This window comes from Pectinophora gossypiella, chromosome 20, assembly GCF_024362695.1.
Source record: "Pectinophora gossypiella chromosome 20, ilPecGoss1.1, whole genome shotgun sequence".
In the NCBI taxonomy this organism is placed as follows: domain Eukaryota; kingdom Metazoa; phylum Arthropoda; class Insecta; order Lepidoptera; family Gelechiidae; genus Pectinophora; species Pectinophora gossypiella.
This window is the reverse complement of record NC_065423.1, coordinates 12,943,204-12,965,459: the sequence shown is the minus strand read 5'-3', so window position 1 is coordinate 12,965,459 and position 22,256 is coordinate 12,943,204. Positions and strand designations below refer to the sequence as shown.

The 22,256-nt window shown below is 36.8% G+C and overlaps 1 protein-coding gene and 1 non-coding gene across 2 annotated transcripts in view; both read right to left on the bottom strand.

Annotated features, from left to right (window-relative positions):
* Window positions 1-22,256, bottom strand: part of LOC126376208 (GAS2-like protein pickled eggs) — a 140,606-nt gene that overhangs the window by 40,224 nt on the left and 78,126 nt on the right. The window lies entirely within an intron of this gene.
* Trnag-ucc (transfer RNA glycine (anticodon UCC)) lies at window positions 2,170-2,241 on the bottom strand. Its single transcript has one exon. It is a non-coding gene; the product is annotated as a tRNA-Gly (tRNA).

The following is a 22,256-nucleotide window of genomic DNA, read 5'->3' as shown; positions in this document are numbered from 1 at the left end:
ACTATGGAATTTGTACGCAAAAGCACACTTTGACGTCATAGCAAAACGTGATAAAAAATCCGACTTATGATTACGTTTTACTTGATTAAAATTTATAAATAAAAAATAGAAAGATGTTTTCATTTAGTAATTAAAATTTCATAATTTTTCTTTGATTAAAATAATACACAATTGAGAGCTTTCTACGTATACGAGTACTTTGCAAAACAATATTGCTGTTTCAGACCCTTAAAATCGTGTGACTCTTATTTCTAATTGTTTAATAATTAATTACAGTAAGTAACTCAATTTCTAGCACTGCGTTCTTAAGATTAAAGGGAATAAAAATTGCTAAATACAATAAAGAGGAGGAAACTAGATGATTTTGGCAATATCATCACTACCATAGCCCAAGGTGACCCATGATGATCGTAGATGGAGATATCTCGCTTCCTGCTTGCGCAAGGTCACAGCTAACATGTGCGGACAATGTCATAGCTATTGTGCTTGTGGTGGGGTCAGATTTTTGTAGATTTGCCTCATATGACATTAACTACTTGGCCGGACAAATAGGGAGCACTGAGGTCTCTCACCCGGCCGGTACAAAGACCTGAGGGTGTCCAATTAGGCACGAACTTCGGTTCAGGGCGTCATCTGGGAAGTACTCGACCCTAGTGGTACCTAATCTAGGAATAAGATATATGATAAAATAAGTTCACAATTGTATCCCAATGGAGTAGTCGCAACATGAACTAAGTACCCACACCTCACCGAGCTTTCTGTTAAACCAACGTGATAGGTGGTGAGCCGTATCGCCGTCTACAATGGTCGAGCCACCTGTGTTAGTCAAAATGGTACTTAAGATAAATTGATAACTCATTAGTGTAAGTCTGATATGGGTACTTAATTTAAGATAAGATGTAATCTTATTAATAATTGCCTATTTTCGGGATTTTAAATATTTATTTATTTATTTAAAAGGTACACACAACAGGTAACAATCATGACATGCGAAAATAAAAGGTTACAGATGTTTGTAATAACTAGATTGAAACCCAAAACGTGTATACACGGCATGGTTAGGAAATTTTGTAACGTGAGGGTAGTTGCAGTTAAATGCTAAAAAGTGGTTAATTACTAAATAACAACAAAATAACAAACGGATTTAAAGTAATGATTCTTAAAAATACGTTTAACAGCACTTATGGACGAAAGATAATTTGTCGCCGACTATCCGTCCTATAAAAAGCTGTTAATTAAAATGATCTCCGTCTGGAGTCAACCGGCGTCCGATCTTATCACTGGCAAATGAAGCGTAACCACTGCAATCAGAACCTTCTCAGAGTATTCCCAAGAGCCTGCTCATTCGTCAGCATTAAAACGATCATCTACTTGTCACATTACGCAGTTTCTTCCGTATTTATACCTTTTAAAGGTATCAGAGTCGTAAATCTCGAAGATAGTGTGAATTTTTGTATGAGTCAGTCAGTCAGTCACCCCTGTAGGAAGGCGATCGGCCTCCTGCGGCCTTGTTGGGCGCCGGTCGGCCTCGGCTGCGCGGGCGCCGCTGCAGCCCTTATATGGCGCACTTCGCGCCTGCGCCCGAGACCGCTTCCACGTCACGTGGCCGTTCAACGATTCTAATTTTTTCTTTGGTGGTTGTTTACTTGGTTTTGTAGCGGTGTTTCTTAGAAGTGGTTGCTTGGTTTTCGGAAACCTTATCTCGAAGTTCTTCGTCTCGAAAATCGTGAAGAAGTGCCTACTTGCTATGTCTGTATACTTCTAAGTATTACTACTAAGAATCCAGCGCTATCAGTCTACTTCTATTACAATAATGTCGCTATTATTAACTTCAGGTATTGTATGAATGAAATCTGTCTATTTGATTTCCTACCCATTCGTCAACGAATTTTGATCTGCATGACAAGTCAAGCCATCAACGTAATAGTCAGCATCATACAAAGTTGTAATATCTATAGTCGGAAATGTCCAAACTTCACTCTCAAGGTTTCAGTCAAGTGATTGACACGCAGAACCGAGATAATTAATTTCACAGTAAAGCACTCAATTCCAAGGCAAATAGTACATTGCTCTCCAAAATAGTATGAAATTGCTGAAAAAAACATAAAAAACTGCAAAAGAACTCCAAACAAAAGTGAAAAAACAAAAATAAAACAAAGCCAAAAAGAGTGCGATGGCCGGGAATCGAACCCGGATCAACTGCTTGGAAGGCAACTATGCTGACCATTACACCACCATCGCAGCTGACAGAGCGTGCGAAATATCGGTACGGTTGGTATAATACGATCGTGCCAACGACCGCTGACATAATCATTAATGATTAGCGCCTTGAGTAGATTAGGTTTCTTTTAGTTTTTTCTCTACTGCGAAATGTAATTTTATATTGCTTGCGGTCATAATATATTATGTCTATTGTTATCTATTTCATTACAATCTTCAACAAAATGAATTACTTACCTATTATTACAATGTAATTTTTTTCTCTTTCTATTTCTATATTTAAAATTATTATGATTCTCCTTCTCCCTTTATCGTTGTCTTTTTCTACATTGTTTTAAGTTTACGCGGTTATTATCATAATTAAAACACATAATAACGGGTTCTTACCGCGTTTAAAATAGGGATATGAGACTCCCTAATTTCTCCCTAAGTTATCTTTTACTGTTTATAATAATTCTTATCATAATTCCTATCTGTCTGAAACGCTTAGTTAAAGCAATATTGCAAAAATAAATAAATTAAACCTTTACAGTATAGACTATGCTTACAATATTCTATAATCTTGTTTGTAAACAAATGTCGTTATATAGTGTTATGGCATGTTCCGTCTCAGCGGGCGCACAAGTGCGAACGAGACAGCAATATGCGCCCGCGCAACCGTTTTGTTGTCGCGCAATTACTTTGTTGATCGCCGCCGGTGGATCGTGATCGCGCATATTTCTAATGTGGCCATGGGTTTGGTTGTTAGGAGGAATTTGGATTAGTTATTATTTTCTTTCTATATTTGTTGAAAAGTAAAATAATAATGTTCTTCTCAGAAATTCGGTACTAAATATTACTCGTTTTGCAATAAATACTTTTAGGCGTACGGCCTTGTGTTGGTTAGTCTCTGTAGTATCTCACACCTCGAATTACTATAGTTTTTGTAATTTTTCTAATGTCACTTCATCATCACCATCATCATCATCATCATCAGCCGTACGACGCCCACTGCTGGGCATAGGCCTCCCCCAAGGATCTCCTCGACGATCACCACAAAAAAGAATGTCACTTCATCTGTAGTTAATACATTTTGTCGTTCACTTACTTCCAGCATCATAGTCACTTTTCTCCACTACATTGTCTGTCTCTATTATTTCCATACATGGAGTGTATGTACTCAATGACATTTTCAAATACATTGAATCCAACCTGAGCATGATACTGTACTATGTCCTACAAGCTGTTAACTTGAATTTTTAACGTTATTTTTTTTTTTTAATTGTCCTGGTTTGGCCACGCTTCATGGTCCCTCCGCCCTCCGGCCGCCTCTGTCGCAGCATGCCACGTACCGCGACCCCGCTTGCACCGGTAATTGTTTGTGCCGCTCTCACGCCTTTGTTACGAGACATAACAGCATTCATATAAAGGGCTCCATCTTCTGCTTTGCTGATGTTCACGTTAGCGATAGGTGTAAGTTGGTACCTCACGTATGTGACTTCATGTAAATTTGTCACTACCTGCTTAGATTCAAATATTCAAAATGTAACTATGTTACCTATTGAATAAATATATTTTTGAATTTGGAGATTAAGTACACTGTCTGTATTTACAGTAACATATTATACATCAAATATATCATAAGCTCCGGAATCGTAATCTTATCCGTTGGGAATTATTCTATCCATATTCTGTCTTTTATTATAGTCAGTTTTGTGTCTTTATTGTTGTTGGGTTGATTATTATTGTTCATTTTGGCTTTTAATTACATTTCTGTTTCGATACAAATAGCAACAACACTTCTAAACTTGTGATCACCTATCTTTTTTTTAATATTTTACGGAGCTGGCATCAAATATGTTATTGTACTGTTACAATACCTCAAATCACATTTTGGCAATTTTATACTTATTTATAAATAGAATTCTAAGATCTTTTTTATCGCCCTTGTTATTAGATTGAAAATAATAATAAAACTTAATTAAACATAACTGTGAATTTACACTATTATTAAACATATTTAAATAAGTTACCATTACTTGGGTTACATGAATTACTTTCACTTTTACAAGGTATTTGTTATCAGTGAATAACACGTGTTGTTGGTCGGATCGAACCATGAAGGGGGGATAATGCTATAAAAAAGCGAGGTAGCCAGTCATTCGGGTTCTTTTTGGTTTCGATCGTCGTCGGAGACAGATTGGTGCCTAGAAAAGTATATACTAGAGCCTATTATATACGGATCTATCTGTGACTGAGTTAAGTATTATACTTTTGTTATTTATTATGCATAAAAATATTTTGGTGTGAATATTAATAGTTTAATATTTAGATAATGATTATATACTTATCCGGCCAAATTCCTATATATATACGAGGTGTTTTATTGTTTTCTTTGTCTATACAAATAAGCGAGTTTGATTCTTAATAAAACAAGTTTTTCGCCTATGCAATTGTTTCTATATCCTGCTTTTATTCTTTATTAGTTTCATAAAATTATTGCCAAGTGAGGTATATAATATTAAAATATAACATCAGAAGTGGGATTTGACTTGTGTTCACTAAAATAAATTTATATAATGTCTGTTTTCAGGATGGATTCCGACGTTATTGCAAGTCTTTTAACGGCAATTCGTGATGCTGTTTCGAAGCCACACTCAAATGATGACGACGTCGCTCTGCCAGTGTTCAATCCTGATAAGAATGATTGCGGAGCGGCGAGTTGGTGTAACAGCGTTGAAGTTCTTGCCAAGGACCTTAAGTGGAGCAGCATCAGGACCGCCGCAAAAGCTGGTAAGGCCCTTAAGGGTTCTGCTCTTACCTGGTTTGAGTCTTGGGAGCCGTCAGAAGGTAGATCCTGGGAAAATTTTCGTGCAGACATTATTGATGTTTTTCCGGAGAAGAAAAATCTATCCGAGAAACTTACTAAGGCTGTGTTATATACGTCTGATACATCTGAATCATATAGTGAATATGTAAGGGAGAAGTTAAGATTACTACGTAATACTAAAGTCTCTTTCACCGAGACTCAATTTATAGAATTGATTTGTGGAGGTATTAGCGATACTAGTGTGAGAATGGCATCTTTGAACAGCGGTGTTACTACGACTTCTGCTCTAATCACTTTGCTATCGACTTATACGAAATCTAGGAAACGACCTTTAGAAAATGATGATAAGGATAGGAGCAGTGGTTCAGGACTCGGTGGGACAAAACGGGCTAGATTTAATAATGAAAAGAAATGTTATAGTTGTGATCAATTTGGACATATACAATCGCAATGTCCTAAAAATGACATAGGTCAGACACAGCAGTGGCAATTGTCAAAACAAACCCCACTAATTCCTAGGCCAAATAATTCACTTGTGAAAAATTGTACATACTGTAAAAAAAATGGTCATACAGAGTCGGTATGTTACCATAAGCAGCGTATTGAATCTTCTTCCTCTTTAGTTAAAATTCCAACGAAAGAGGTAAATTTTTTAGGAAAGCAAAATTGAACCTCACCCCCGTTCGCATTAATGGAGTGACAATTAATTCCTTAATTGATACAGGAGCAAATTGTAGTCTAATAAAGGAATCTATTGCTAAAAAATTAGGGTGTCACTTCTTACCGGTGTCTACACATATCAATGGTATAGGACAAAATAAAATACATGTATTTGCCTTAATCACTGTTACGGTTCAATTTGAAGATACGTGTATAGAACTTGACATAAATGTAGTCAGAGATAACGTTATCCATTATGACCTTCTCATAGGGAGAAATGCTGTGAGTTACCCGGATGTAGAAATTACTACGGATTTATCAGGTTGTCGATTAACCAGAAAGTCATGTGAGGTAGAAGCGGAGGTAAATTTGGTAAACTCATTGTCTGAATCTTATGACTTAACTTCAAGAATAGAACACTTGCCGTTTGAATTACAAGAGGAAATAAAACATATTTTTTACGAGTACTCGTCAATTCTAAATGAGGTAGGCACGGTAAAAACTGGTGAATTAAATTTACGATTAAAGAAAGATAAAATTATAAATTACCGACCCTATCGACTGGCTCCGATTGAGAGGGAGAAGGTGGACAAAATAATTCAGGAACTTTTAGATAAAGAAATAATTCGCGAAAGCGACTCTCCTTTTGCAAGCCCTGTAATATTAGTGAAAAAGAAAGATGGCACTGACAGAATGTGTGTAGATTTTAGAGCATTGAATGAAAATTTAGAAAAAGACAGATATCCACTCCCTCTCATCGAAGACCAGATCGATAGGCTCGGTAAAGCCAAATTTTTCATATCCTTAGATATGAAAAATGGGTTTTACCAAATCCCTGTTTCGTCAGAGTCAATTAAATATACTGCCTTTATAACACCAAGTGGGCATTATGAATTTCTTAAAATGCCGTTTGGAATTTGCAACGGACCTGCAGTTTTTCAAAAAGCGATCGCAAAGGCAGTGCAACATTTAAAATTTGTTTTAGTATACATAGACGATATACTTATACCATTTTCAACGATAGAAGAAGGATTAGACTATTTAAGGAGAACTATTCAGGCACTTTCTTCTGCGGGTTTTGCTATAAATATAAATAAAAGTAAATTTTTTGTAGATAACATTGAATACTTGGGTAGGCATATATCGCCGGAAGGTGTGAGACCTAGTGAATCAAAAGTAGCTGCACTAATAAATTCTCCTGTGCCGTGTAATGTCAAACAAGTCCGACAGTTTATGGGACTGGCAAGCTATTTCCGGAAATTTATTCCAAATTTTTCTGCTAGAACAGCTTGTATAAGCAAACTAACGAAGAACAACCAAAAATGGGAATGGGGCTCCGAACAAAATGCAGCTCGAAATTTTGTTATAGAACACCTATCTAGCAAACCATTATTAACTGTTTTTGACCACCAACTACCAACCGAACTACATACCGACGCCAGTTCGTTAGGCTATGGCGCTATGCTAATACAAATAGTTGACAATAATAAAAAGGTTGTGGCTTATTTTAGCAAAAGAACTACCCCCATTGAGTCGAAGTACTGTTCTTATGATTTAGAGACGTTGGCTATTTATAACGCTCTAAAACATTTTCGAGTATATCTTTTAGGTATTAAATTCAAAATTTTCACTGACTGTAACTCTATCAAATGTACTATGAGTAAAAAAGATTTATCCCCACGTGTTGCTCGTTGGTGGACGTTTATGCAGGATTTCGACTTCGAAATTGTATATAAAAAAGGGAGATATCTCGGTCATGTCGACTTTCTTAGCCGGAATCCTGTTGAGGCGTCTACCTCAGTCAATATGGCGAACACATCAAAATTACCAGTATCACTTTCAAATGACGTCAAACAATCTTACAGTGGTTCTACACAGGAAGTTAACCTGGTTGATGATCCTCAATCTTGGTTAGAGGTAGCTCAACAAAACGACCTTGAAACTCAAAATTTAATGAGTCAAATTGTAGCTGGAGACCTAGATCATAATCGATATTTTATACAAAACAACTTGTTGTTTTATAAAATCCAACCCGATAAACCCAAACTCTACGTTCCAAAGGGGTGTAGATTTAGTTTATTACAACTTTTTCATGATGACAACTGTCACACAGGATTTAGTAAAACATTGTCTAAACTTCAGGAGCACTTTTGGTTTCCTCGTATGGCTGTTTACGTTCGCAAATATTTAAAACATTGTTTAATCTGTGTGGAAAGGAAAAGTCATTCAGGTCCGAAACAAGGTTTTCTACACCCTATAGAAAAAACTCCAGTGCCCTTCCACACAATCCATTTAGATTGTACTGGTCCGTTTCCTCAAACAACTGAAGGATATAAATATATATTACTTCTAGTAGACGGTTTTACTAAATTTACTTTATTGAAACCTCTAAGAACTCTATCAGCACATGAATTGGTGCCAATGATCCGTGACACTATCACTTTGTTTGGTACCCCCACAAGGGTAATCACTGATAGAGGTACCAATTTTAATTCCCGCCAAATAACATCCCTATTTAGAGAGTTACAAATTGAACACCATATGGTCGCTACAGGTACACCGAGGGGTAATGGTCAGGTAGAACGATATGTGGCTACAGTTACCGATATGTTGAATACCACTTGTAACGGCTCGTCAGATTGGCCAAGCGGTTTGTGGAAAGTACAACAAGTAATTAATACCACTTTTCAAAAATCCACAGGTTTCAGTCCCATTCGATTGCTCATAGGTTGCAATGGTAATATACCAAGTATCCAGTCTCGCTTGAATGAAGTAAATGTCTCGGAACCAAATATTGACTTACGAACAGATCGTGAGTTAGCATTTCAACGTTTAATTCATGAATCAGAAAAATTTAAACACAGATTCGATAATTTAAGACGGGACAATAAGTCTTTTGAGGTAGGCAATGTAGTATACGTAAACCAGGAACATAGGCGTCACGATAAATTGAGTCCCCGTTTCAAAGGACCATATGAAATAATTGCGACACTTCCTCATGATAGGTTTTTTCTAAGAGGGTTAAATAATCTTAGAAATATAACGGTATCTAAAGATAAACTAAGATTATGGGTAGGTGAATGGACAGATGAAGATTCAATTGCTGAGGTAATAAGCTGAATGAAAATGCTGTATTAAATTTCTTACTCGACTTTTATTATCAAAATGATTTGATGGCATTATTATGCCTACAGAAATCCTTGTCATTTATACATTTTCTTTATAATAGCATGTGTATAATTATGTAAACAATGAACGAATTTTTGCATTAGGTACGTGAATTTAACTACCTACGTTAAATACTTATTTAATGTGTATAAAGTGAGATGTTATGTTTAATTTATATAAAGATAATGTATTATACTGATTTAGTAAGAATTTCTATGTAATGTAAATTATATGAAATGGAATACCCAATTTTTATTAATTTAGTTGGCGAGGTGTGACCATATATGTTGTACTTTTCGGGAGAAATAATTTATATCTCTATCTATTAAAATGTGTATTCCAAATATAAAACTTACATACAAAAATTGTACTGATTATGTGAATATTATTAGACTAATAAGAATGTCTACTTAATGTGAAAAGTGAGACATTAGGACTGATTGATTATATAGACATCAAGTAAAAGATTATAAACGGAATGTCTACTTAATGTGAGAAGTGAGACATTAGGAGTAATTATATAGATATTAAGTATTAGATTATAAAACGAATGTCTACTTAATGTGAAAAGTGAGACATTAGGACTGATTGATTACATAGATATTATAAGTATTAGATTATAAAAGGAAAGTCTACTTAATGTGAGAAGTGAGACTAGTTACATTGATGTACAGCGATCGATTGGTACTTCGAGGAACGAAGCACAAATCAGAATGGCCGTGTTATTAGATTGAAAATAATAATAAAACTTAATTAAACATAACTGTGAATTTACACTATTATTAAACATATTTAAATAAGTTACCATTACTTGGGTTACATGAATTACTTTCACTTTTACAAGGTATTTGTTATCAGTGAATAACACGTGTTGTTGGTCGGATCGAACCATGAAGGGGGGATAATGCTATAAAAAAGCGAGGTAGCCAGTCATTCGGGTTCTTTTTGGTTTCGATCGTCGTCGGAGACAGATTGGTGCCTAGAAAAGTATATACTAGAGCCTATTATATACGGATCTATCTGTGACTGAGTTAAGTATTATACTTTTGTTATTTATTATGCATAAAAATATTTTGGTGTGAATATTAATAGTTTAATATTTAGATAATGATTATATACTTATCCGGCCAAATTCCTATATATATACGAGGTGTTTTATTGTTTTCTTTGTCTATACAAATAAGCGAGTTTGATTCTTAATAAAACAAGTTTTTCGCCTATGCAATTGTTTCTATATCCTGCTTTTATTCTTTATTAGTTTCATAAAATTATTGCCAAGTGAGGTATATAATATTAAAATATAACACCCTCAACAACTCAAAGAAAAATATATTGCATATCACCCACACACCTAAGTACCTAAAGACCTTAGACAGGCTAACCAACTAAATAGGTGTAACAGCGTCCAATATTACAAAACCAGATCAAGTAGGTGTTTATGTAAATAAACCGACAACTCGTTACGAAGCCATTATTGAAATGACAAATATTCACTTCGAGAGATTTACAACCTCTGTGGAGTTAGCAAGCGTTTGTTAGATTGCTACGATAAACTGAAGCATGGCATAATAGTCATTGAACAAGGTGCTGTATACAAGGATTGCAAAGGAGCTTAGCTGATCCATAACATAACGTAAACTCACAACTATATTCCAATTGAGGTAGTCAAAGGTCCATCCCATAGTCAAAAAACTCACACTTCGCCGAACATTCTGTTAGACCAACGTGGTAGGTGGTGAACCGTATCGCCATCTATAATGGTTATACCAAATGTATTAGTGAAAAACTACACTTAAGATAAATTAATAACTCATTGGTAGTGGAGTTCGAACCGCAGCTCCCCGTTTGAGAAGCAAGACGGTGTACCAAGGATCACAGCTGATTTATGCATGCAGCCAAAACAAAAATCTCACCGTATTTAACACCGAGGGGGAAGATTCAGCTCATTCAAGATTCTGAGTTAATAGAGGTATTAAGTGGAATTTTCCGTTTTTTTTAAAATTATTCTCAATTCTATACTTCTTCTTCTTTGCGAGTCGATGGCGATCGATATATCGCCATCGACTCGCAAAGAAGAAGAATCGAAGATCGAAGGCTATTCAAGGCTTCTCTGGCAAAGAATTAGACGTAGAATTATTTTTAGAGACATTTTTTATTGACATTTTATGTATTACAGAGCATTGGTTGAAGGATTATGAATTGTTATTCGGTTTTAAAAATTATCATTTCGCTAGCGCTTTCTGTCGAAAGATCAAATTACGTGGTGGCTCCCTTATTTTTATCAGAAATAGTTTAAAATATAAAGAACGCAAAGATATTACTGGACTTTCGATAGAGGGCACTATGGAGATTTCATGTATAGAAACAGAGAAACATATTGTTGTAGCCGTATACAGACCCCCATACAGTGCTAACTTCACAGTTTTTGAATCAGTGATGGAAAATGTACTGAAGGTCATATCTAAAAGTAATAAAGCCATTATAGTGTGTGGAGATTTTAACGTTGATTTATATGAAGTAGATTCAATTACAACTAGATTTCTAAGTTTGTTTACATCTTTTAACCTTGTTAATATATTTATGGAGCCAACTAGAATTACAGAAACAACTGCCTCATGTTTAGATAACGTTTTTTGCAATTGTGACTTTCAAGACAACAGTATCCTTAACTGTTTTAAGTCAGATCACAGTGGGCAGCTGGTCAGTTTTCCAGTACTTAAAAATGTTCAGAAAATTAAATTTCGTACACGACCCATCACTGATACTCGGATAGAGAAATATCGAAATAGTCTTATAAGTAACTTACCTTGTCCAAACTTTGATACAGACAATCCTGACGATTTTTACAGGGATTTCTTTACTATTATCCATAAAGAATTTGAAAATAATTTTCCTCAAAAGGTAGTTACCAACAGTCAATCATTCAAGTTCAGTGACTGGGCTACCGTAGGCATTCGCAAAAGTAGAAATACTCTTTATTCTTTATATGAGGAAAAAACGTATACACACACTGATAGTTTTAAAAGCTACGTCAAAAATTATTCTAAAATATTTCGAAGAGTGTGTTATACAGCCAAACAGATGCATATTAGTAGTAAAATAAAGACCGCGGATAATAAAATAAAGGCAGTTTGGCAAGTAATAAATAGCGAAACAAAGGCTTCGAAACCGCGTGAATTAGAATATAATATAGAATCGAGCACTGGGTTAGTTAAACAAGATAAAGATGTAGCTGAAGTTTTTGATAAATTCTTTACGAACATCCCTGTAAAAACTACAGAATCTCTCAGGTCCTCTCCTGTTCAAGCTGATATATTGTTGAAAAGTAATGTTACTGCTTGCACTGAATTATTTGATTTTAAACGCGTTGATCCGAGTAGTATTGTTAAAGTATTCAAACAGCTGAAACTTAAAACCTCGAAAGATTTATGGGGATTGTCTGTCAAATTGATGAGCTCTGTTATTGATATCTTAGCACCATATCTAGCTTACATTTTTAATATGAGTGTTGAAAATAGCACTTTTCCAAATTTAATGAAAATCAGTAAAGTTATACCTCTTTTTAAATCGGGCACAAAATCAGACCCCACGAATTATAGACCGGTTTCTATTCTACCAGTACTTAGTAAAATTTTCGAGAAAATTATTCTCGACCAACTGCTATGTCATTTTAATTTAAATAACTTACTTCACAGCCAGCAGTTTGGTTTTACTAAGGGTCGGTCTACAACAGACGCGAGTGTCACATTTGTTCGACACATTTTCGATGCTTGGGAGAAGTCGCAGAATGCCGTAGGAGTATTCTGTGACTTGTCTAAGGCATTCGACTGCGTGGATCACGAGACCTTGCTTTTGAAATTGAGGCACTATGGATTAAATAATGGAGCTCTCAGTTTGTTAAATTCATATCTAGGTGATAGGATACAAAAGGTACAAATCAATAGTACGACTTCTTCGGGCTCTCATGTTCAAATGGGAGTTCCTCAAGGATCCATTTTGGGGCCGTTCCTTTTTTTAGTGTACATAAATGATTTACCTTATGTAGTACAGAACCAAGCTGACATTGTACTGTTCGCGGATGATACTTCTCTTATATTTAAAATCGATAGAAAGTTAGAGGAACTTGACGAAGCAAACAGCGCTGTGTCGCAGGTTCTAAGCTGGTTTACAGTAAATAACCTAGTTCTAAATGCTAAGAAAACGAAGTGTATTAAATTTGTTCTACCAAACGTAAAGAAAGTAAATAATAACATTAAAATTAACGACGAGAAACTAGATTTTGTTGAACACACCGTTTTCTTAGGAATTACTGTAGATTCAAAACTTCAATGGGGCCCACATATTGTATCACTAGCGGGCAAGCTAAGTTCAGCAGCATATGCCGTCAGAAGAATCCGACAACTCACAGATGTACCCACTGCTAGACTTGTCTACTTCAGCTACTTCCACAGCATAATGTCTTACGGTATTTTATTGTGGGGTCGAGCCGCTGATGTAGAAACTATTTTCATTATTCAAAAAAGGGCAGTTCGCGCTATTTATAATCTGCGTTGTCGGGACTCTTTAAGGGAGCTGTTTAAAGAAATAAATATACTGACGGTCGCAAGTCAATATATTTATGAAAACATTATGTATGTGCGTAAAAATGTATCTCTCCTTCCGAGAAACTGTGAAAGGCATACTTACAATACAAGGAATAAAAATAAAATTGTTGTTCAAAATTCTAGATTAAGTAAATTAAATTCATCTTTTTTGGGGTTATGTATACGTTTTTACAATAAAATACCAGATAATATTTTAAATTTGTCAGAGAACAAATTTAAAGCTCACGTGAAGCTTACTTTATGTAAAAAAGCCTATTATAAGATTAATGATTACCTAAATGATAAAAATGTCTGGTATTGAATGTGTTCCTCTAGTTATTAAATAACTTGTAATGTACCCTCATTGATTTAAAAGATGTGTTGCTGTTGCAGTTTCTTGTCATTTCTTCTCCTCAGCCATAACACCTTGCGAAATGACGTAAATTCAAAAATGTTACATTGACCTTCAACAAGTTTATCCATGATAATTACGTTGAATAAATGATTCTGATTCTGATTCTGATTCTTATAAAATCTTTGCTGACTAATAATTGACCATTCTATACTTATGAGCTGAATCATCCCCCTTAGTATTTGATACGGTGTCACTAACACTCTGTATAATGTACATTCTGACGGAGCTCCCAATGATGCAAGGTTCGTGACCAAACAATATTACCAGAGAATATTCATTCGCAGAATTACACATTGTAACAGTTACAGAGAAACACTTGATAAGAGTGATATTGAAATATTGGCTCATGTCGATAGTCATAAATCGATTGATTCTATTTAGATTGGACTTGATTAAATGATAAGATAGGAAAAGGATAATGTGCTCGACGAAAGTAATAATACACAGACTGGACCAGAAGTCATCACCATGGGAAATAATCCCGTATTTTGGGAAACATCGTGAAGCCTACATTGCCAAAAGTTGTTTGGAAGGAATTGTTATATGAGAAATTGTTGTGCCTTTTTGTATCTGTCGTCCTTGTTTCTGTATTTTGTCTTTATTGTGCTCAATAGAGTATATTTATCTTATCTATATGTGGATGGCCAGGGAAGGTAAAAAATGAGTACAAATGGGAATTTACCGGGTCGATTGTCCATCTATACTCCTGACAATTCATCTAAGATGGATAATGATGAACTGCATAAGAAAAAGGAAGTTGACGAGGAATTGTATTCTTCTACAACATGCAAAGTAAAATCTTACAGCGGGGATATTGTAAATCGTAAATAAGATTAGAGAGCAACATAACACACAAAATGACCATAATTCAAAAATAGGTAAGAAGACATAGAATTTATAGCTATAAATACTTGCTTAGCCCTAGCTCAGCAGTAGTCCTGAATTAAAAGTAGCACCTAAAGGTAATACCTAAAAGATAAGAATGGATCTAATAGTATTAGATGAAGCCATACTTGTAACTTAAGTAGATAAAAATAATGTCGATCGAATTATTTTAAACTTAGAACAGGGCAAGTTCTATTTCAAGTAGGTAATAATAACCAAGTCAACTTTAAATAAACATGATAATATAAGTAAAGAAATCACACGTAAGTACATCGCAAAAGGCCCTTACAAGATTGTCAATAACATCGACTGACAACAAAATAGCAGGGTCTTATCAAGTAAATAATCTCGCAACACGCAACCAAACAGAACTATCGCTGACTGCGGCCATCAGTCAGTATTACGACTTGCCTCGTTTGTACGGGCTAAAAGCTGTAATCGACTACGTAAATTCGAATATTTGCAACGTTTAAGTCAATAGACACCAAGGGTTAGCAGCCTCCGTGATCTAGTGGTTAGAGTGTTAGGCTCACGATCTGGAGGTCCGGGTTCGATTCCCGATGGGTACATTGTCGAAATCGCTTTGTGAGACTGTTCTTTGTTTGGTAAGGACTTTTCAAGCTTGAATCACCTGATTATCCGAAAAAGTAAGATGATTCCATGCTTCGGAGGGCACGTTAAGCCGTTGGTCCCGGCTATTAGCTGTAAAAACACCTCCACCAAGCCGCATTGGAGCAGCGTGGTGGAGTATGCTCCACCGGTTGGTTGAGGGGAGGCCTGTGCCCAGCAGTGGGACGTATATAGGCTGTTTAAGTAAGAAGACGTTCAGCTTGTCTTCTCGGGCATGTCGTAAAAGTTGACAGAAGAATTGCGTCTTGCATGATGGAATAATATTATGGACGATGGGCTGATCCATGTCACCATAAGATTTAAGTACAAACAACAAACAAACAAACGAACAACACAAAGATTAAAAAAAGACACAAAGTACAAAGTGCAAAAAGCGTAAAAGAGTGCGTTTAGTACAAAGTGTGACTGCAAGTTCCTCCGGTGAGTTGTAGTTCTGCGCACGCCCATAGATTAAGGGAATTGTCCGTGTCAAGCATATCACCCACAACAATGGAACATGTCACAAGCGGTGACAGCAGTGACGCAAGATGGCGACGGCTTCCTCCGTTTGTCTGCGCGTGAGTGCCCAACCAGGCCACCGGTCAAGGATCGTGCGCTTACGCAGGGCATTGTCTTAGGTAGATCACACTTTTTGTTACTTGTCATATTTGGGAGTTGGAGAAAGGAATTTTTGGCCTTAGGGAGTTTCTCTTGACTTCTGTGAAGTAATCTGGAATCACTTTGACCACAAAAAGAATGGTCCCGGGTTCAATTCCCGGAATCTATCAGAGATTCCTTAGATACAGGCATGAGAATCTATAGGTCCGCGTGGATTTTGGTTATCAAGCGATACGTTTGTTTCCACCCCGTAAGGGAGTTTGGAGATAATAACCAAGTACGTAATTAATGTTATATGCAGCAAAACTAAAATACCTAAAACACGTCAAAAAAAAAACAGGTACGTACTTATACGAAGTCACAGAATGACCGTAACTACTGTTACAAGCTTCGCCACCTCATGTCACCTTCTCAAAGCCAAATCGTGATTTAGGTGTTAATCATGACTTGGTTATTTATATCATAAATATCATCAACCTAGTTTTCATCACGCACGGTCTAGGACAAATAAAACCATAGAATTGAGATAATTACAAAAGTGATAAAAACAAGTCAAAAGAAACAAATCATAAATGATTATCACGTGTTCAGCGGTGAAGGAAAAACATCGTGAGGGAACCCACATTCCCGAGAAATGCATGTGACTTAACCTGTATTGGGCTGGTTTTCCCTTCGCGGGTTGGAAGGTCAGACAGGCAGTCGCTTCTGTAAAAAACGGTACCTGTCAAATTTTCAGGTTAGGTAAGCGGACGTTTAGGTCTTTGTGTTAGTATAGTAACATATTATATTATATCAGCAATGATTGTTCAGTCCAGTTAAGAACTTGATTTCATGTGTACTTATGGTGTTTCGTGCTTCAGAGGACACGTTTAGCCGGCTTTTAGCCGTAAAAACAACCGCCAACTAGGCAGGCAGCTCAGAAGCGTGGTGGAGTATGCTCCATACCCCCTCCGATTGATTGAAGGGAGGCCTGTGCGCAGCAGTGGGGCGTATGTAGGTTTTTTATGTCAAAATGTATACGGCGTCTCGTTTTCACCGACAAATCACAACAAAACCATTATACCCGAGCAATTCGACAATTTATTATGAAACCGGTTTATATTAAACTACTTAAGGAAATATATCAGCCTAATAAACGCAATATTTGACCGGTCCCCTTTCAATAAATAACCGTAAATAAATGCAGTGTCTAGTCCGCAGGCTACAGCGAAAATTACGCAAAATCGTTAACATTTTGCTAAAATAGTCACCAATAGAGTTGGGCAGACAAACTATGATGACGTCATGTGATCGAGTAAAATTATAACGACAACATACGCTCACGACTATATCCCCCATTGGCGTAGTCAGCACATCCATTGCAAGATGATCTGAGTACCCACGCCTCACTGACCTTTCCGTTAGAGCAACGTGGTGGTAAGCCAACTGTGTTAGTGAAAACTGCACTTAAGACAAATTATCAACTCATCACATCAGATCTCTCTAGCATTATCCCGTTTTTCACAGGATCCGCTAACCTGATAATTAGATAGGCCCGTATTACTGCACTTATTCATGTTTATAATTGGTTGATGAATTATAAAGATTTGAAAAAATAAACTGTAACTTCTCCCATCGATACTCTTATCGATAACATTCTAAACCCAACCTCGCATGCGTGGGCGCCGGTATTCGGTCGTGTTTCCGAACTGGCCGCAAACCTACGCATGTCCTTTTCTGCTTAGCGCCGCGCCATTTCGTTACACTACTATTTTCTACTTTAAATGTCGTAAAATTTTAAAAATGGCTGATTCTTTAAAAGTAACGTTACTTAAGATTTTCTACTATTGCGAATGTTCTTCAAAAGGAAGACGACGAGAGAGGTAAAGGCGAAAAATATAGCAATGGAAATTAAATAACATGTTCTTCTATCGTGTGGGTTGAGACTTGAGAGGTGAATTACCAACCTCATCAACCCTGGTGTCAGGGTTACTATTGAGCCGCCAAAGGCTCCTGACATGGCTCATGTAATGACTACGTACTGACATCAGTACGTAGTAACCGGGAGCAACGGCTTAACGTGCCTTCCGAAGCACAGATTGTCTTGCTTTCGGACAAACAGGTGATCAGCCTGTAATGTCCTAACCAAACTAGGGATCACAAAGTGATTTCTCAAATAAAAGACAGACAGTACTTATGGGACTTTAGCCAAATTGTAAACGATTATCACAATCATCATCTTCCTAGCTATATCCTGTTTTCCCCAAGGTTCGTTGACCTAATCTGAAGATTTGACAGATGTCTTGACTTTCTAACCCACGGACGAAAAAACGCATTTCTCGGAATGTGAGTTTCCTCACATTATCCTTCGCCGCTGAGCATGTGATTATCATTTATGATCCAAACATGAATTCAAAAACAAATTCGAAAATCAAAAGTTTAGCTCCGTGCTGGGGTTCGAACCCGCGACCGTAGAGTGAGAATCAAGAGTTTATTCTACTGGACTACAACGGCTACGACGCAATCGTCAGTTAAAAAATTCAAAAACATTTATGCTTCAAAATTGGCTTACATAGTTAGCGCTTTATGAACGTCAAAAATTAAATTACATTATGTAACTAGCTGTAAAACTATACGCATACACTTTCCCAATCCCTCGGGTCCCTCAAACAATTTAACGAGGTTAATGCCTCTCAATGTGATTTGTTTTTCAGTAGTATTAATTCGCTGAAGACTCAGCTTATTAGAGGTAATTGGTAATAGTTGTTAATTATTGTTAGTGTTTTAATGTGTATTTTTGCTAAATTGCGCATTCAATAAATTTTTTTTTCTTATTTTTTTTCTATATCTCCGCTCTCTTGTCTTGTTGTATAACTCTTTTTCTTTTATTTGTGGTAGCTTGTAATTGGCCTTAACTTACTACTAAGTGTAATATTGTGTGAATTAAGCTGTAAGCTCCCCAAACAAAATAAAATAAATAAATAAAAATAAAATAAAATAAACCTGTGTCCACCATAATTAACTTGAAAATGCATGTTGTGTGTATCAACTCCTTATCTGTCTACATCGTTAGTGCTTACCTATATGTCCTTAATCACGTGTTTGTCGCATGTGGCGACATGATTTAGCTTTATGTCAGTACTTCTAATTATCAACCAGCCTAGATACAGATGTTAGGTTTTTGCTATGCCTTTTTCTGCTTGACCGATATTGATTGCTTGTCTTTATTAGGCTATCTTGTTTTTATCTCTATATAGACCCGGGTTTTGGCGTCTTGTTAGGCTTCTTAAGTTCTGAAGCTAACGCCACATAGCAACACTATCAGGGTTTATTTGTTAGAGTTTATTTATTTATTTAATACTAGCAACCCGCCCCGACTTCGCTAGGCTGCAATGCTTAGGAAAACATGAAATTATGTACATCACATTAAAAATCTCAAAAATAACAGTGTTTCCCCACTATTTAATGGATGTTATTATACATATAAACCTTCCTCTTGAATCACCCTTTCTTTTAAAAAAGTCATCAAAATCAGTTGTGTAGTTTTAAAGGTTTAAGCGTACATAGGGATATAGGGACAGAAAAAGCGACTTTGTTTTAATACTATGTAGTGATTTGGGACACCAATAGCTCTTAAAAACTAAGTCAATAACCAGGTTTCCACCTAAAGTAAGGTAGGTAAGTTTAAATAAAGAATAAGCTGGTAGTCACCAGCTACTAGCCCAAATGGCTCCAGGAACTCGCAGCGTGGTGGAGTATGCTCCTAACCTCCTCTGAGTAGAGGACAGCATCTCAGAGAGGAAGCTGGCCACAGGCCCAGTATTGGGATGTAAATAGGCTATTTATTGAATACTGAGAGTTTATATCACATGATATAAACGCAACATGGCAAGACATCTGCCTGGGTAAGGAAATTTGGACGAGGAGGGGGGATGCCTTTACTTAGCAGTGGGATACGATAGGGTAGAGAAAGAAAATAGCGTCTTGCCAGAGACAAATACGGTCCCATGCATTAGCTTCCCGTTGGATTCATGCTCATGCAAAATTTAAACTAAGATGATTACGTACAAAACATTAAATTAAAAAGCGATAGACAAATTAATCTGGTTTGAATTATTTCCCCTTTGTTGACAAGATTGTTTCAAACTTTATCGTTATCATTCGTGATAAATTTTCAGCCATTTATTACGCGCAGTAGATCGGAAACGCGGTCATAATTCAATAAAGTGACTCCCATTAACAACACAAATGGCGGACGTTTCGTAACAAAATACTGTACCGAAGCCCAAGGCATCTCGCAGGAGCAATAGTCACATTGACATACTTAATTTATTATTTTGAGTCAACTTCTTCTTCTATCATTTGTGTTATGAGATGGAGTACCAACCCCATCAACCCTGGTGTCAGGGTTATTATTGAGTCGATGTAACGACTACGTACTGACATCAGTAAGTAAGTAGTAACCAGGACCAACATCTAACGTGCCTTCCGAAGCACGGATCATCTTACTTTTGGACAATCAGGTGATCAGCCTGTAATTTCCTAACCAAACTAAGGATCACAAAGTAATTTTTGTGATTTGTCCCCACCGGGAATCGTACCTTAGACCTTTGCTCAAAAAGTTGGCAACAACCTAGTCATCGACATATTTTTGAACATCTTGACTGCTTGGATACCATTGGCGCAGTGAGTGTTGTCATATTTACGACGACATAATTGAGTCGAACTATTTGACATTGTAAGCGTCTCGCGAATCTGGACGATTAGGTTGTTGCCAACTTTTTGAATACACAGGTTTTGCTGATGTTTTTGGTCACTTGTAAAGAGTGTTACTATCTATACGGCCTTGAACGTCCCTAATTATAGGACATTCTGGATGTTGCTAACTATATGTATACCTTGAGTGTCACTAACTATTTGCTTTTGACTGTACCTCTGACTACCCCATTGGGATTAAGTCTCGTAAATCATGGCTTATTACTGTAAACATCAACAGATTATCCAATCAACTCTCCAGACTCTCCCTTTCAAATGATAACTAATCAAATGAGAAACTCACTCGAGAATGAATTGCGGAAAAACGGAAACTGATCATTGACTGGTCTGAACTGAACTGACCGGTTTGAAAGACCCGGTCACCTACAGTGCATTGGGCGCCATGTGAAGACATATTGTTAGAGGTTTGGAAAACTACGGGATAAAAGTGTATTTTGGTTTAGTTCATGTTGCCTCGTGCAACAGCCTCCGTGGTCTAGTGGTTAGAGCGTTAGGCTCACGATCGAGGTCCGGGTTCGATTCCCGATGGGGACATTGTCGAAATCATTTTGTGAAAATGTCCTTTGTTTGGTAAGGACTTTTCAGGCTTGAATCACCTGATTGTCCGAAAAAGTAAGATGGTTTCGTGCTTCGGAGGGCACGTTAAGCCGTTGGTCCCGGCTATTAGCCGTAAAATCACCTCCACCAACCCGCATTAGAGCAGCGTGGTGGAGTATGCTCCATACCCCCTCCGGTTGATTGAGAGGAGGCCTGTGCGCAGAGTGGGACGTATATAGGCTGTTTATGTCATGTTGCCTAGTATCCCATAGTACCCCAGTCCCCTTGTATTAAAAGAGTTGAAATGGTGGTTAAAAAAATTCTTCAATACCGCTTACACGCCCCACCAGTCAGTCAATTCTTGACGACAGACGCGTCGGGAGTAGTCTGGGGTGCTCGCCTAGACGATTTAGAAATGTCTGGTCCCTGGCTGGATCACGAGACAGGATTCGAACCCGGGACCTCCGTATCTTGATTCCAACGCTCAGCCATTGGACGACGGAGGCTTTAGTTGATGATGAAATAACATCCACGAGGAGCATGATTAGTACAGCAGTATTATATAATCTGTGGTATAGCTGAGCTGAATCATCCCCCTCAATATTCTTTGCGATGTCACTTACACCTAGTGTTGGGTTCTTACCCGGAAAATTCCCGCGTTTTGGGAATTTTCCCAATTCTGAGGGAAAAAACCCGAAAAATTCCCATTTCAAGGGAAAATATTTTTTAGCGCATATATTTGTATTAAAAGTAAGGATTTCCAACAAAGACCATTTAAATATAATGTATGCCTACTTATGCCCAATTTATTTTCTGTCGTAGTGTCGTATGAACTCTTAAAAAACTTAAAGGAGATCATCGGATTTCGGCCCAGAAGTCTAAAGTGCCGGCCAAAAAATAATTTTGCTATATTCCGTTAGATCTTATCCGTATGAGCATTTATTACTATGGCACCAAAGCTGTAGGGTAAATATCTTCGGTTTTATTCGATTTTAAA